This window comes from Physella acuta, unplaced genomic scaffold (genome assembly GCF_028476545.2).
Source record: "Physella acuta isolate Inbredline_101_S28 unplaced genomic scaffold, ASM2847654v3 ptg000355l, whole genome shotgun sequence".
NCBI lineage: Eukaryota > Metazoa > Mollusca > Gastropoda > Physidae > Physella > Physella acuta.
In genome coordinates, this window is record NW_026731874.1 from 650611 (window position 1) to 663880 (window position 13270).

The 13270-nt window shown below is 37.1% G+C and overlaps 1 protein-coding gene across 4 annotated transcripts in view; it reads left to right on the plus strand.

The window, feature by feature from the left end:
• LOC131941275 (elongation of very long chain fatty acids protein 7) overlaps positions 1-13270 on the plus strand; it is a 34126-nt gene that overhangs the window by 662 nt on the left and 20194 nt on the right. For 3 of the 4 annotated variants that reach the window (XM_059300437.1, XM_059300435.1, XM_059300439.1), the window contains exon 2: positions 12263-12350. The gene's annotated coding sequence lies outside the window, so the exon portion shown is untranslated. Of the gene's footprint in view, positions 1-161; positions 182-12262; positions 12351-13270 lie in introns of those variants that run through there. The other variant, XM_059300438.1, reaches the window with a different exon arrangement.

A 13270-nucleotide genomic window follows, 5' to 3' on the forward strand; every position in this document is an offset into this window, starting at 1 on the left:
TTCCTTAAATTTAAATCCTAAATATTTTCTAGATCTAGATTAGATCTAGATCTAGATTTTTAAGCTCTACTTATCTGATCTAGAATATAGTCTAGATCTAGACTACATAATCTACATAAATAACATAATAATGTTCTCATGTTAGGCTACATTTTTGACTAATACTCAGTGCCGGCGCTAGGTTATTTAGATCTAGATCTAGTAATATTTAGCGCCCTAGGCCAGTGGCGGATTAAGGGGGGTGCTGAGGGGGCTGCAGCCAGGGGCCCCCGATTTTTAGGGGCCCCCAAATTTCCTTTTTCAATCATAGTAAATTTCCTTTAAAGTGAAAACTTTGTTTTTTTTTTTGCTTTTTTACTATAAAAGTAAAAGCCAATGTTTTAATATCTGAATGACAAATTTATTTCAATTTTTGATCAAAATATCAAACTCGAGCACACACTTTAGTATAAATACCAGCCCGGACAGCGTTTGCTTATAACAATAAATTGGGTTAATTTTAGCGTTAAAAACACAAACAGAGGTCAAATTCTGACACATAAATGACATGCATCTGGTGTGAATACTGTATGATTTAAACTTTTAAAAACATTTATAGGCCTTTACTTTTAGTGAACGTTAATATCGGGTTTACAGGCCAGGGATGACGTTCTTTGAATGGACGCCTGTGGAAATCCAACTTTTTGTGGGCCTCATAAATGAATGACACCTAAGAGGATGGAGGTGTGGGTTTTTTTAACGCTTATACCGTGCTTACTGTTTTAGTTGGGCCTAGTTTAACCTCTGTATGTTATTGATAATTTCCTACATAGTGTGGTTTGATATTCTTTGTTTTCTTTTTGCGTCTATAATCAAATAAGTGCCAATAAGTCTGCAAATAAGTCTGCTCTGTAACGACATTATAATATTCTCATGGATATTTACGTTTATTCAAGGTTAGTATGCATTTCCAGCTTTCTCATGCCCAATATAAAAACTTGAATTACAGTTCAATAACTATCGTGACACGGATATACAGGCTCAGGAGTTTGACTCCCATTAGCCAGGGAGGTCTCGACGTAGTGAACTCCAACTAAATGGCAAATTGTGAACTGAATCAGGCTCACTGAGATGTTGGTTTGAAACACTACATGATGGTCGCTTATCCATCCATAGGCCCTATCCAGGCTTTACTTCCCCCACCGCCAGACGCGGGAAATCGTCTTACCGTCTGGTACCCGGCTAGATCGCGGGGCAGAGGTCGGAAACTTCTACAGGCCTAAACTAAACAGTCATATATTTAGTGCTACTGACGTAGCGGATGGATCTCGCCTGTGTTTTGTGAGTGTGTGTGTCGTGGTAGTGGGTGGGGACAACATATAATCATGCTAAAAATGAGTACATATTGGTTAGATGTTAGGGGATCGGCGTGGTCGAGTCGGTAAAGCTCGTGGATGGTTAACCGAAATGTCTCGAGTTCAAATCCTCGGACAGATGAGGCTCGTTAGCTGGGGATAGCCACTCTTCTAGGAGAGACAACTCCAAAGTCAAACATCTGCTGTTGTAACTTGTTTGTTCTAGGTTGGGCAAAGGCTATGGAAACACATTAAAATAAACCGGGAGTGATCTCCCCTAATCTTTCTCGAATATTCTTATATAAAACAACAGGGGATGGGAACTCCATTTTAAATACTTAAAGTTTTTAAACTAGAATAAAATCTCGTAGAAAAAAAGGATTGCACACCAAGTGAACGCCAAATGAAATGTGCATAATAGTGCGCAATATTATTAGTACTTTATAAATTTACATGCGTTTTTTGAGAAATCGGAAATAGCGTAAATTACTACTTCGGTCAACGGAAATTACTCAAAATTTGATAGAAGGTAGAGAATTAGATCTTTTACTTACGTGTGAAATTTCATTTATCTGTCTGAAATAGTACTCAAGTTATAGGCTTTTGAAAAATTCAAAATAGAAAAAGTACCACTTCTGGATGTCGGAAATCGCTCAAAAATTGATAGGGATCTACGATTTTGATAAAATACTTATATATAAAATTTCATCAACCTAGCTGTAACGGACACACATTATCGTGTTTACACACACACACACAGACATGCGGACAAGCTTGCGATTACAAGACTTTTTCTATACTTCATATATACGAGAAAGTAAAAAGAAAAGCAGGCTGAAATCAGAGTCAATGGTCTCAATGGTGCCTAACCAGTTGACACGTATACTTAACTGTATTGGAGGGGATCCCTTCCAACACTAAAATTAAGATCAAAGAAGAAGAAGAAGGTTAGATGTTTGTATCCAATTTACCGCTCATTGAACACAATTGACAGCTTTTTAAATTAGCAGTTTTGTAAATATCGGTGTCGAATATTCCTATAAGTTATAAATAATCCATTAATATCTTGAATGGTATGCTGATTAGGATATATATATATATATATATATATATATATATATATATATATATATATATATATATATATATATATATATATATATATATATATATACATATATATATAATCAGGGGCCCCCAAAGTGTTTCAGCCCGGGGCCCCGCCCAAGCTTAATCCGCCCCTGCCCTAGGCATATATATATATATAAATTACATTATATATATATATATATATATATATATATATATATATATATATATATATATATATATATATATAATAGGCCTATATATATGCCTGTATGAATATGTATATATTTATATATATATATATATATATATATATATATATATATATATATATATATATATATATATATATAGGGTCATCCATAAATAACGTCACACTCGTAGGGGGGATGGGGTTCCGTAATTTTGTGACGGTGTGTGATATGGGGGGGGGGGGGGTTCAGACGGTGGGACGTCACACTTTTGCATTATAAAAAAGCATTTTTAGAAAACGTATTTTAGACGTTATTTCGCGTTTTAGAAAACTGTTTTAATAAAATGTAAAAGGAATTGATTAAAATACTTTATTTTCACAGAGTTCAGACAAGATTTTGGAAAAATATCGATGTTTTGAAAAGCTTCAACTGAAATTTTGAGGGGGGGGGGGGGGTTGTGGGCTGAAGTGTGACGTCTTTTTAGGGATGAGGCTGGCTTTTTGTGACGATGTGTGACGGAGGGGAGGGGGGAGGTAAAAATCGTCAAAAAAGCGTGACGTCATTTATGGATGACCCCCCATACAGGCTATATTATATATAGACCAATACATAATATATATAAATATATAAATGTGTGTATATATATATATATATATATATATATATATATATATATATATATATATATATATATATATATAGGCCTATTTGTAGGCCCATATATTTATCTACATACTATTAAAACTCAAGTTTGTTTACATGTTTGAATATTAATTTTTTTGTTGGTCCGTTTGGTTACAAAGGAGAATCTGCACTATGTGTAGAGCTGTAAAATAGTATGTAGGTAGAGAACAATTTTCTTTTTTAGACAGACTGTTAATCACACATTAATTTAAAGACGTTAATTAATTAATTGATTTATTCATTGGTAGATTAACCACATTAATTATAAAAGTTCAGAACAATGACTTTACTTACAGTGAATAGTTACGTTACGTGATTTATTTACTTTTTACTACAATAATGGCGGCTTCCATCTAGAGTTACGGCAAAATCTCGACTTAATCAAGCCGCCAACTCTATATACTTAACTTACTTACTTACTTAATCCTCATCACTCCCTGTGGAGTATAGGGCAGCAACAAATCTCCGCCATTCCACCCTGTCCTGGGCGAACCACTTTAGTTCATGCCAGGTTTTGCCAGTAGCCTGTACTTCTTCTTCCATCTCCCTCCTCCATGTTCCCAGTGGTCTTCCTCTATTTCTCTTTCCGGGTGGGTTCCACTTCAGCGCCATGTTGGGGAGTCTTTTTTTACTCATGCGTAGGACATGGCCCAGCCATCTCCATCTCCTCGTTCGAACTTCTGAGACAATGTCGTTTAATCCTGTCCTTCGCCATATTTCCTTGTTCGGGACTTTGTCGTCCCACTTTATCCTGAGGATGCGTTGGAGGGATCTTCTTTCAAAGCCTCTGAGTCGGCTCTCTCCTTTCTTGTTTAGTTTCCATGACTCTGCAGCATAGAGGAGTACAGAACGTACATTTGACTTATAGATCCTTATTTTAGTTCTCTGCTGCAGTGAGGATGATTTCCAGATCTTAGCGAGTCTGCCAACTCTATATAGATCTAGATAATAAAGTGTCTATACTAAACTATTTCAGACCATCATTATTTTATATAAATCTTTGTTTGTTTAGCTATGGATTTGGCTAATTTAAGATACAATTTAATTTGAAATATAGGTCTAGGTTATGTATGGTTTTCGCAAAATAATGCAAATAATATCATGCTATTTTGGCATTAAATCAAAAGTCAAAGCCCACCTTTGGGGTCATCTATTTATGAAGTCCGCAAATTTTTTGGATTTTGGACCCCCCCCCCCTCCCGTCCACAAACGCCCACTTTTGACGAACCCCTCCACACTGACTATAAGTTTTTGCCTTATCCTCTCCCACTATTACTCGAACTACTGCATTAAGTGTGTATATACATTGTGTGTATATACATTGTGTGTATTTAATATTACAAATATTGGTAAAAATATGTTTTATTAATCTTCGTGTCTAGATTTAGAATGGTCTGTGTTTACAAAAATAAATGATGAAAGCTTGTTTTATTGTAATAGCTTTTATTTTGAATTAAACCAATACAGATTCATTGCTAGGTTTTAAATTGTAATAAATTTTAAGTCTTTTAGATAAATTAAAGCTATATATTTATAGAAAAGTATATTATATTTTAATTTACAAGATTTACCAATCAAACGGTCACGTGTATCAATTTCTGATACGTTTTAAAAATATGTAGGAAATAATGCCCAACATCACACCAGTGGCGTAGCGAGGTCGGGTGTCACCCCCCCCCCAACCCCCCGTTAGAAAAATTTATATATATATATATATATATATATATATATATATATATATATATATATATATATATATATATATATATATATATATATATATATATATATATATATATATATATATATATATATATATATATTTGTTTATTTATTTATTTATTTATTTATTTATTTTTTATTTTTATATATATATATATTCCATATGCACTTGAAAGTATGTGTATATGTATTCAAATATTTTTCTGCTCGATGTATTTTATTTTTTTACCCCCCCCCCCCCCCCCCCACACACACACATGGATTAACATATAGCTTATTAAGATTCTCAACCAAACCGTTTTCCTCATGCATATATATTGAGTTGATGTAAACCTCCCCCCCCTTGTCACCCCACGGTGATTGCTTTAAACTGCGGTAAGATAATACTAAAGATTTGTATCTATATTCGGTTATAAATTCAGCTGGATGTTGCATGTTTTCTTTATAATTAGCAGGTTTACGTCATGGTGTCACCACCCCCCACCCCTCAACTAGTGTCGAGTTTAGTCCACTTTGCTCTTAAAAGACTATTTAATTCACTCCAATTAATCAAGTGAAATAATCATTTTTCTGTATATATTTTGCTATTTTTTGCCTTGGTGTCACCCCCTTAAATGGTGTCACCCGGTGCGGTCCGCACCCCCTGTCCCCCCCCCCCTCGCTACGTCTCTGCATCACACACCCTACAAGGAATGAGGGTCATGGAATACTAGCACTATAAAAGATGCTTGTAAGTCACACATAGAAAAATAAGCAACAGTCTTACGAAAGGACAGCGCTGGCCCTAGAATAACAATTACTTTTAAATCGATTCTTTGATAATAACATAATATATAATTTTAAAATTCAAATAAGACAAAGTATAGCTGATCCTTTATTAAAGAATAAATTGAAATCAAAATTGGATTTCACAATGTATTTACAACAAGAAATATTTTTTCTATTAGGTAGTGTTGAACAATTAATTATGTTATTTTACACGGCTTTTATTATTAGGAAATAAGGAATGTATTCATATGTTTGGTTATCCCACCGTTTTTAAAAAATAAAAGGTGTCTAAGAAAATATGCCAAAGCTGAAAATAACGAAATAATTTTTTATACATTATTTTTTAAAAGAAGTTTAGCAATCCCCCCCCCCCCCCCCCGAGCAGTTGAGAGTGTCAAAAATGTTGTTATAGACTACAGGGCATTAGTCATCCTGCTGGTGCGTTGAACTGCTTTCTGTCTGCGCAAGCTCAAGTTCCGTGGATGTTGTTTCTGTTCCACAGCAGCCAACATGTTCAGTATGACGTGTTACAGCAACTTTTGATGGCGTGTACACATTACACGATTTGCAAATGCATTTGCTCATCTCTTTAGTGAGAGTTGGGCAGAACAGATCAAAAGGAGCTTCTGTTTTGTAAGCTGCTGCTGGTCTCAGCTTGGTGGCCAGTCTCTGGGTCATGACCCTGTCAGTTGGCTGTACACAAGGGGTCATGAACCTGTCTTTTGGCTGTACACAAGGGGTCATGACCCTGTCTTTTGGCTGTACACAAGGGGTCATGAGCCTGTCTTTTGGCTGTACACAAGGGGTCATGAGCCTGTCAGTTGGCTGTACACAAGGAGTCATGAGCCTGTCAGTTGGCTGTACACAAGGGGTCATGAGCCTGTCAGTTGGCTGTACACAAGGGGTCATGACCCTGTCAGTTGGCTGTACACAAGGAGTCATGAGCCTGTCTTTTGGCTGTACACAAGGGGTCATGACCCTGTCTTTTGGCTGTACACAAGGGGTCATGACCCTGTCAGTTGGCTGTACACAAGGGGTCATGAGCCTGTCTTTTGGCTGTACACAAGGGGTCATGACCCTGTCAGTTGGCTGTACACAAGGGGTCATGAGCCTGTCTTTTAGCTGTACACAAGGGGTCATGAGCCTGTCAGTTGGCTGTACACAAGGGGTCATGAACCTGTCAGTTGGCTGTACACAAGGGGTCATGAGCCTGTCTTTTGGCTGTACACAAGGGGTCATGAGCCTGTCAGTTGGCTGTACACAAGGGGTCATGAGCCTGTCAGTTGGCTGTACACAAGGGGTCATCAGCCTGTCAGTTGGCTGTACACAAGGGGTCATGACCCTGTCTTTTGGCTGTACACAAGGAGTCATGAGCCTGTCAGTTGGCTGTACACAAGGGGTCATGAGCCTGTCAGTTGGCTGTACACAAGGGGTCATCAGCCTGTCAGTTGGCTGTACACAAGGGGTCATGACCCTGTCAGTTGGCTGTACACAAGCTGGTTCGGGAACTACTGGACCTTCAGCTGTGATTCTCATTGGACATGGAGCCGGCGAAAAACGATTGGGAAATACTTCCATCCAAGATGTGCGAAATGCACCGCAACATGACCGACTAGTGCACTTGACGCTCTGCAATGTGTACTGGGAAATTCGACAATGTTGAACAATCCAACATTCATCTACATTTTGATCTATGGCCAATGTTTCATTGGAAACAAATTCTGAATCGACCGGATAACCATCAAACTTGATATTGCTCCAGATCTCAGCCAACACCTCTCCTGCTTTTTTTCTAATTCTGGATCTACAGTTCTTTTAGAAGCATTTAAATGGTTACCGAATGAATCATGTGGCAATATCAAGCCCGCCAGTTCCCTGCCCAGTGGGGCCATTCTTCTTTCAACATAATTGTAGGCAGACATTCCCGGTGCATGTGTCATAGCTATGTACACATCTAAATTGTACTGTCGGAACCTGTCTGTACCCACAACTAGTCTTTTAGGAAAGCGTGGGTTCTCATTAGGTCCCCCATCCACGAAAGCAAGGAATATTGGCTTAATGTTGCCTTCAAGGGTAGATACCTCTTTAAAAGAATCAAGATGTAGCAAATGATCCACATCTCTCCCATGTGTAAACGCTGTGCTGCTGTCATGCTTGGTATTTATGGTGGCTATATACGTTGGCCCAGAGTGTGTTATTGCAAGCTCAGAATGCTCTGATGCTGCTTTAATTGTTCAAGCTGCATAGACAGAGGGTGTAAGCTTGTATAGACAGAGGGTGTAAGCTTGTATAGACAGAGGATGTAAGCTTGTATAGACAGAGGGTGCAAGCTTGTATAGACAGAGGGTGTAAGCTTGTATAGACAGAGGGTGCAAGCTTGTATAGACAGAGGGTGTAAGCTTGTATAGACAGAGGGTGTAAGCTTGTATAGACAGAAGGTGTAAGCTTGTATAGACAGAGGGTGTAAGCTTGTATAGACAGAGGGTGTAAGCTTGTATAGACAGAGGGTGTAAGCTTGTATAGACAGAGGGTGTAAGCTTGTATAGACAGAGGGTGTAAGCTTGTATAGACAGAGGGTGTAAGCTTGTATAGACAGAGGGTGTAAGCTTGTATAGACAGAGGGTGTAAGCTTGTATAGACAGAGGGTGTAAGCTTGTATAGACAGAGGGTGTAAGCTTGCATAGACAAAGGGTGTAAGCTTGTATAAACAGAGGGTGTAAGCTTGTATAGACAGAGGGTGTAAGCTTGTATAGACAGAGGGTGTAAGCTTGTATAGACAGAGGGTGTAAGCTTGTATAGACAGAGGGTGTAAGCTTGTATAGACAGAGGGTGTAAGCTTGTATAGACAGAGGGTGTAAGCTTGTATAGACAGAGGGTGTAAGCTTGTATAGACAGAGGGTGTAAGCTTGTATAGACAGAGGGTGTAAGCTTGTATAGACAGAGGGTGTAAGCTTGTATAGACAGAGGGTGTAAGCTTGTATAGACAGAGGGTGTAAGCTTGTATAGACAGAGGGTGTAAGCTTGTGTTTAGCAGCTATAACAAAGTCATGATCTGGAAGTCTGACTTTGTATTCCAGACACATCAGCAGTGGTGCTTGTTTGTTGGCTGCGGCCAGACCGATAGGGACTTTAGCCTTATCGTCAACTGACAAACACAGCCTGTGGCCCAAACATAGAGGAAATACTTTTTTAGGTATTCCTTTGTGGAAAATGCAAAGTTTGCATTTTCATGCAACTTTCGCTCACTGTTTTCCGGTCTCCGTAGCTTTACCGGTACTGTCTGGATATGTTTTTTGCCTTCAGTGGTGTCTAGCCTGCGGGGAATCAGTCTCAAGTACAATGCTGACCTGCTTGGAGAGAAATCTAGATTTTTTAGCTCAGCTGCTTGCTAAGTCATCCAGAGTTAAACAGGCATGCAATACTTCCGCCCTTTGCCTTTGATCTGCTGCAGCACCTCTGGTGACAATTGCAATGATTGTCTGAGGCAGATCACTCTGTTCTTCTTCCAGAGATGGACGCCCAAATCTCAGCCGGGCAAATTTTTCTAGACTCTCGTCATCTTTTCCAATATCCATAAGGAGTTATTTTAAATTTGATTGGTTTTCATTTTGTCGCTCAGCATCTTTCTGCATACGACTCAACTTTTGTTCACACTTTTCAACCAAATTTTTGGAACATTTTAGCTGCTTCAAATTTTCTGCCGTCGCCAAACCACAGTCTTTAAGCTCTTGTAATTTGACAATTCGAACTCTTTCTAGGTTCATGTTTTCTTTTCATTTTTCTTCCGTTGGTGCATTTTTTAGGGAAGCATCCACATCTAGTTTTTCTTTTTTTGCTTCTGAAACTGATAGTCCATACTCACTTGTAGAAGTGGTTAGTTTTTGTTCAGACTCTCATGGGCCAGGAGCTTGAGTTTTACCAGTTCGCTCAGTGGCAATACTTTCATCGGTCCCTCTTGATTCTAGACAATCAAGATAAAAAAAAAAAACTTAAATCAGATCTAATTAATTTTTTTATCATTTTCATACTTCAAACAAACCGAAAAATCCCATTTAAAAATAAATGAAATGCAATTCTTACCTGTATCCTTTTTGGGTAGCCTGGCCCAAAATGATAAAGATTGGGACTGATTTATCCTGATGGCGTCCTGCTGTTCAACTAATTTTTAAATTAAGCCATAGGCTATTAAACTCTTTTTGAAGTTGAATTTTCGATTTGGAATGATAAGCATTTTGATATAAATCATTTAATTTAGCGAATTTCGCTGTGTTTTGACTAGTCATTATTTTGTACACTTGTAGTCAGCATAGACACAAAAATTGCCAACATCCTGTTACAACCTCGTCGTTTTTTAAATTCGTTTTCAGTAAATTTGTCTGAAAATCATAACTCATATTCATATGACAATATATATTATTTGTAATTTGTCTAATAGTACACTACATGAAGCTGTAGTATTTTCGTAACTGCGAGGAAGTGAAATGCAAGCAAGTCTCACTAAATTAAATATATTTAACGAGCGGCCCGCGGCATATCATACGCCGCTATTTAGTTGTTGCTTTTTCTACTTTTCAGTAATTCATAATTTGTGAATTCGACAGTACCAACGCTGCCACTGAAAATATTTCTTTAAAACACTATAAGTAGCTCGTTAAGGACGATAACCCCCCCCCCCTCCTTTAAAGTAAACTCCACTTAGTTACCCCCCCCCCTACGTTTAAAATCGTTTCAAACTAAATTATCTGTCCCTAATAGTCGTCACTAAACCCGGCTCTGCTTGTAAACATTTAGCGTGAACCACAGCTCACCAGACCATGTAGGGGTGGGGCTGGTAAGGAGCGCGCTTACAGCTTGTTTTCTAGCGTCTCACAGAAGAGTATTATATATATAGATTATTTAGGTGTTTAAAAAGGGGAGACAACCAACAAATAGTGAACTTAAGAAGAGTTACGGGCAAAATATTTTTGCTTTCACACTACAAAACTAATGTTAGATTTAATGTGTGGACATCCACATTGGGCCAACCCCACCCCCTCCCCCTGTCCACACGCGTCCGCAAAAGTCATTTTGCGGACTTCATAAATGGATAACACCTTTCATTAAAACAGCCATACTAACTAATCTAGATCTAGATAGATCTAGACTAATCTAGATCTAGATAGATCTAGATTCCATCAATGAAAACGTCCCTGACAGAAGTTTCGTCCGTCTCCATATATTTATATAAGGCTACACTCCTTTTATAACTGAGTTAATTTTTAGATTAGGTCTTGGCTAAGAAATAATAACGCTAGAAGTTGTTTTTTTTTTTTCACAACTTTTATTGAACTTGTTTTCTCCTCCTTTTGTCGTCCGTAGCCAAATTTGAGCACTTCTTTGAAACGTTGCATGTGGGTAAATTTTACTTAATTGGATGCTTAATACATTTTAAAGATTTGATTAAAATTTCTTATCTAAAGTATTAGCCGGCCAGGCCGTGCATTGGCCTTATAGAAAAACTTATCTGTAAAGGACATTAACTTGTGTGTTTATCCAAATACCAGGCCGTGCATTGGCCTTATAACTCAGACGTTTTCGTCTTTTAAAAACAATTCGGCTGATCATGGGCATGACCACACTATCCCTTCATATGCTGACGTCACAGGTGAACTCTACACCTACCCAACTCTACTTCACCTGCCCTGTATACAGCTAAGTTCCGATAGGCAACTTTATCTTTCACATCTAAAAAAAAATTGAAAAAAAAAAATTAACAAAGACATGGTGTGTCTGGAACCCGTGCCACCAGCATGGGAACTTAATATACTAACATCTTAGCTATCTAGGCTCGTAGAAAATGGACGTAAATAGTGGTATATTCTACTTTTATTCTAGATCTATAACTTTTCCGTCGACAGCTGACTTGTAGTTTCTAGATCTAGAGAATTTTTTTTTGTATACTAAAATAACGTCTTTAAATTAACTTGTGATTAACAGTTTGTTTAAAAAAAGAAAATTGTTCTCTACCTAATTACGTATTGTACAGCTCTACACATAGTGCAGATTCTCGCCTGCAACCTAACGGACAAACAAATTTGAATGCAAATTTTCAGACGTGTAAGAGGACATTATTGTTGGAATATTATAATTAGCATGGATTGATAAAAGGCAATATTTTATTTATTTTATTTACTAAACGTACTGTTTACTAATTATAATTTTTATTCAACTATTCCGCACTATTATACACGCGTCATCACGTTTATTAGTATATTAGGTGCGCAATGGTTTTAGTCATGCAACGCTATTATACATTTTCAAAATTTAAAGTACTGACAAAAATATTCAAAAAACGTTATGTGAATGCATAGATTGATAAAGTGCAACATGGTAGATGAAACACAAATATTTTATATATTGCCTTTTATTTATTTTAGACACTGAACGTACTGTTTACTAATTATTGTTTATATCTTTCGGTTTGCGGATAAGCTGTGGGTTTTAAAGTCATCAGTAAATTGAATCAGGCACGTCCGTCGGCGCTCGGACAGGGTGCGATTTTGGCGCTACGGGCTTGACAGTGAGTACTATGCGTTTATGTTTGCATTTAAGTAGTGTTTATGTTATGAGTTTTGTGTTTGTGTTTTCGTTTTTTTTGCGTTTGCATTTGTGTTTGCATTGTGTTTGTGTTTCCAGTTGTGTTTTTATTTGCGTTTGTTTTTTCTTTTATGTTTGTGTGGTATCGTTTATGTTTTCTTTTGTGTTTGCATTGTGTTTGTTTGCATTGCATTTGTGTTTTCTTTTATGTTGTGTTTTCTTTTGTATTTGTGTTGTGTTTGTGTTTTCTTTTGTGTTGTGTTTATGTTGAGTTTTTTTTTGTTCTCTTCCCAAGATGGTACATTTAAAAAAGATTTACCGTGGCGGAGCACGCGTATGCAGCTAGTATATATATATATATATATATATATATATATATATATATATATATATATATATATATATATATATATATATATATATATATATATATATATATATATATATGTATATATATATATATATATATATATATATATATATATATATATATATATATATATATATATATATATATATATATATATATATATATATATATATAATAGTTGTGGGGGTTGACACCACGAAGTGACGCATCTGGTGACACCCAACCTAGCGACACCACTGGTTTAAAGTAGAAAACCCCGCCAAGTTCATGGATGGGTTGGGTTTAAGCGACGATTTTAAACTAAGTAGTACTTGGTGTGTAGCTTGAAATACTTACATTACCAAAAAAAACAAACAAAAAAAAAACAACGTGGTGGATTATTTGAACTTAAACTCGATCTAGGCGTTGTGTTATGTTAATACCTCCAACTAGTGGCGTAGCGAGGTCGGGTGTCAGCCGGTGAGGCGCAGCTACCCTTCCCGGGGACAAATTTTCGATTTGCACCCCCCTCAAACTTTCGATTTGCACCCCCC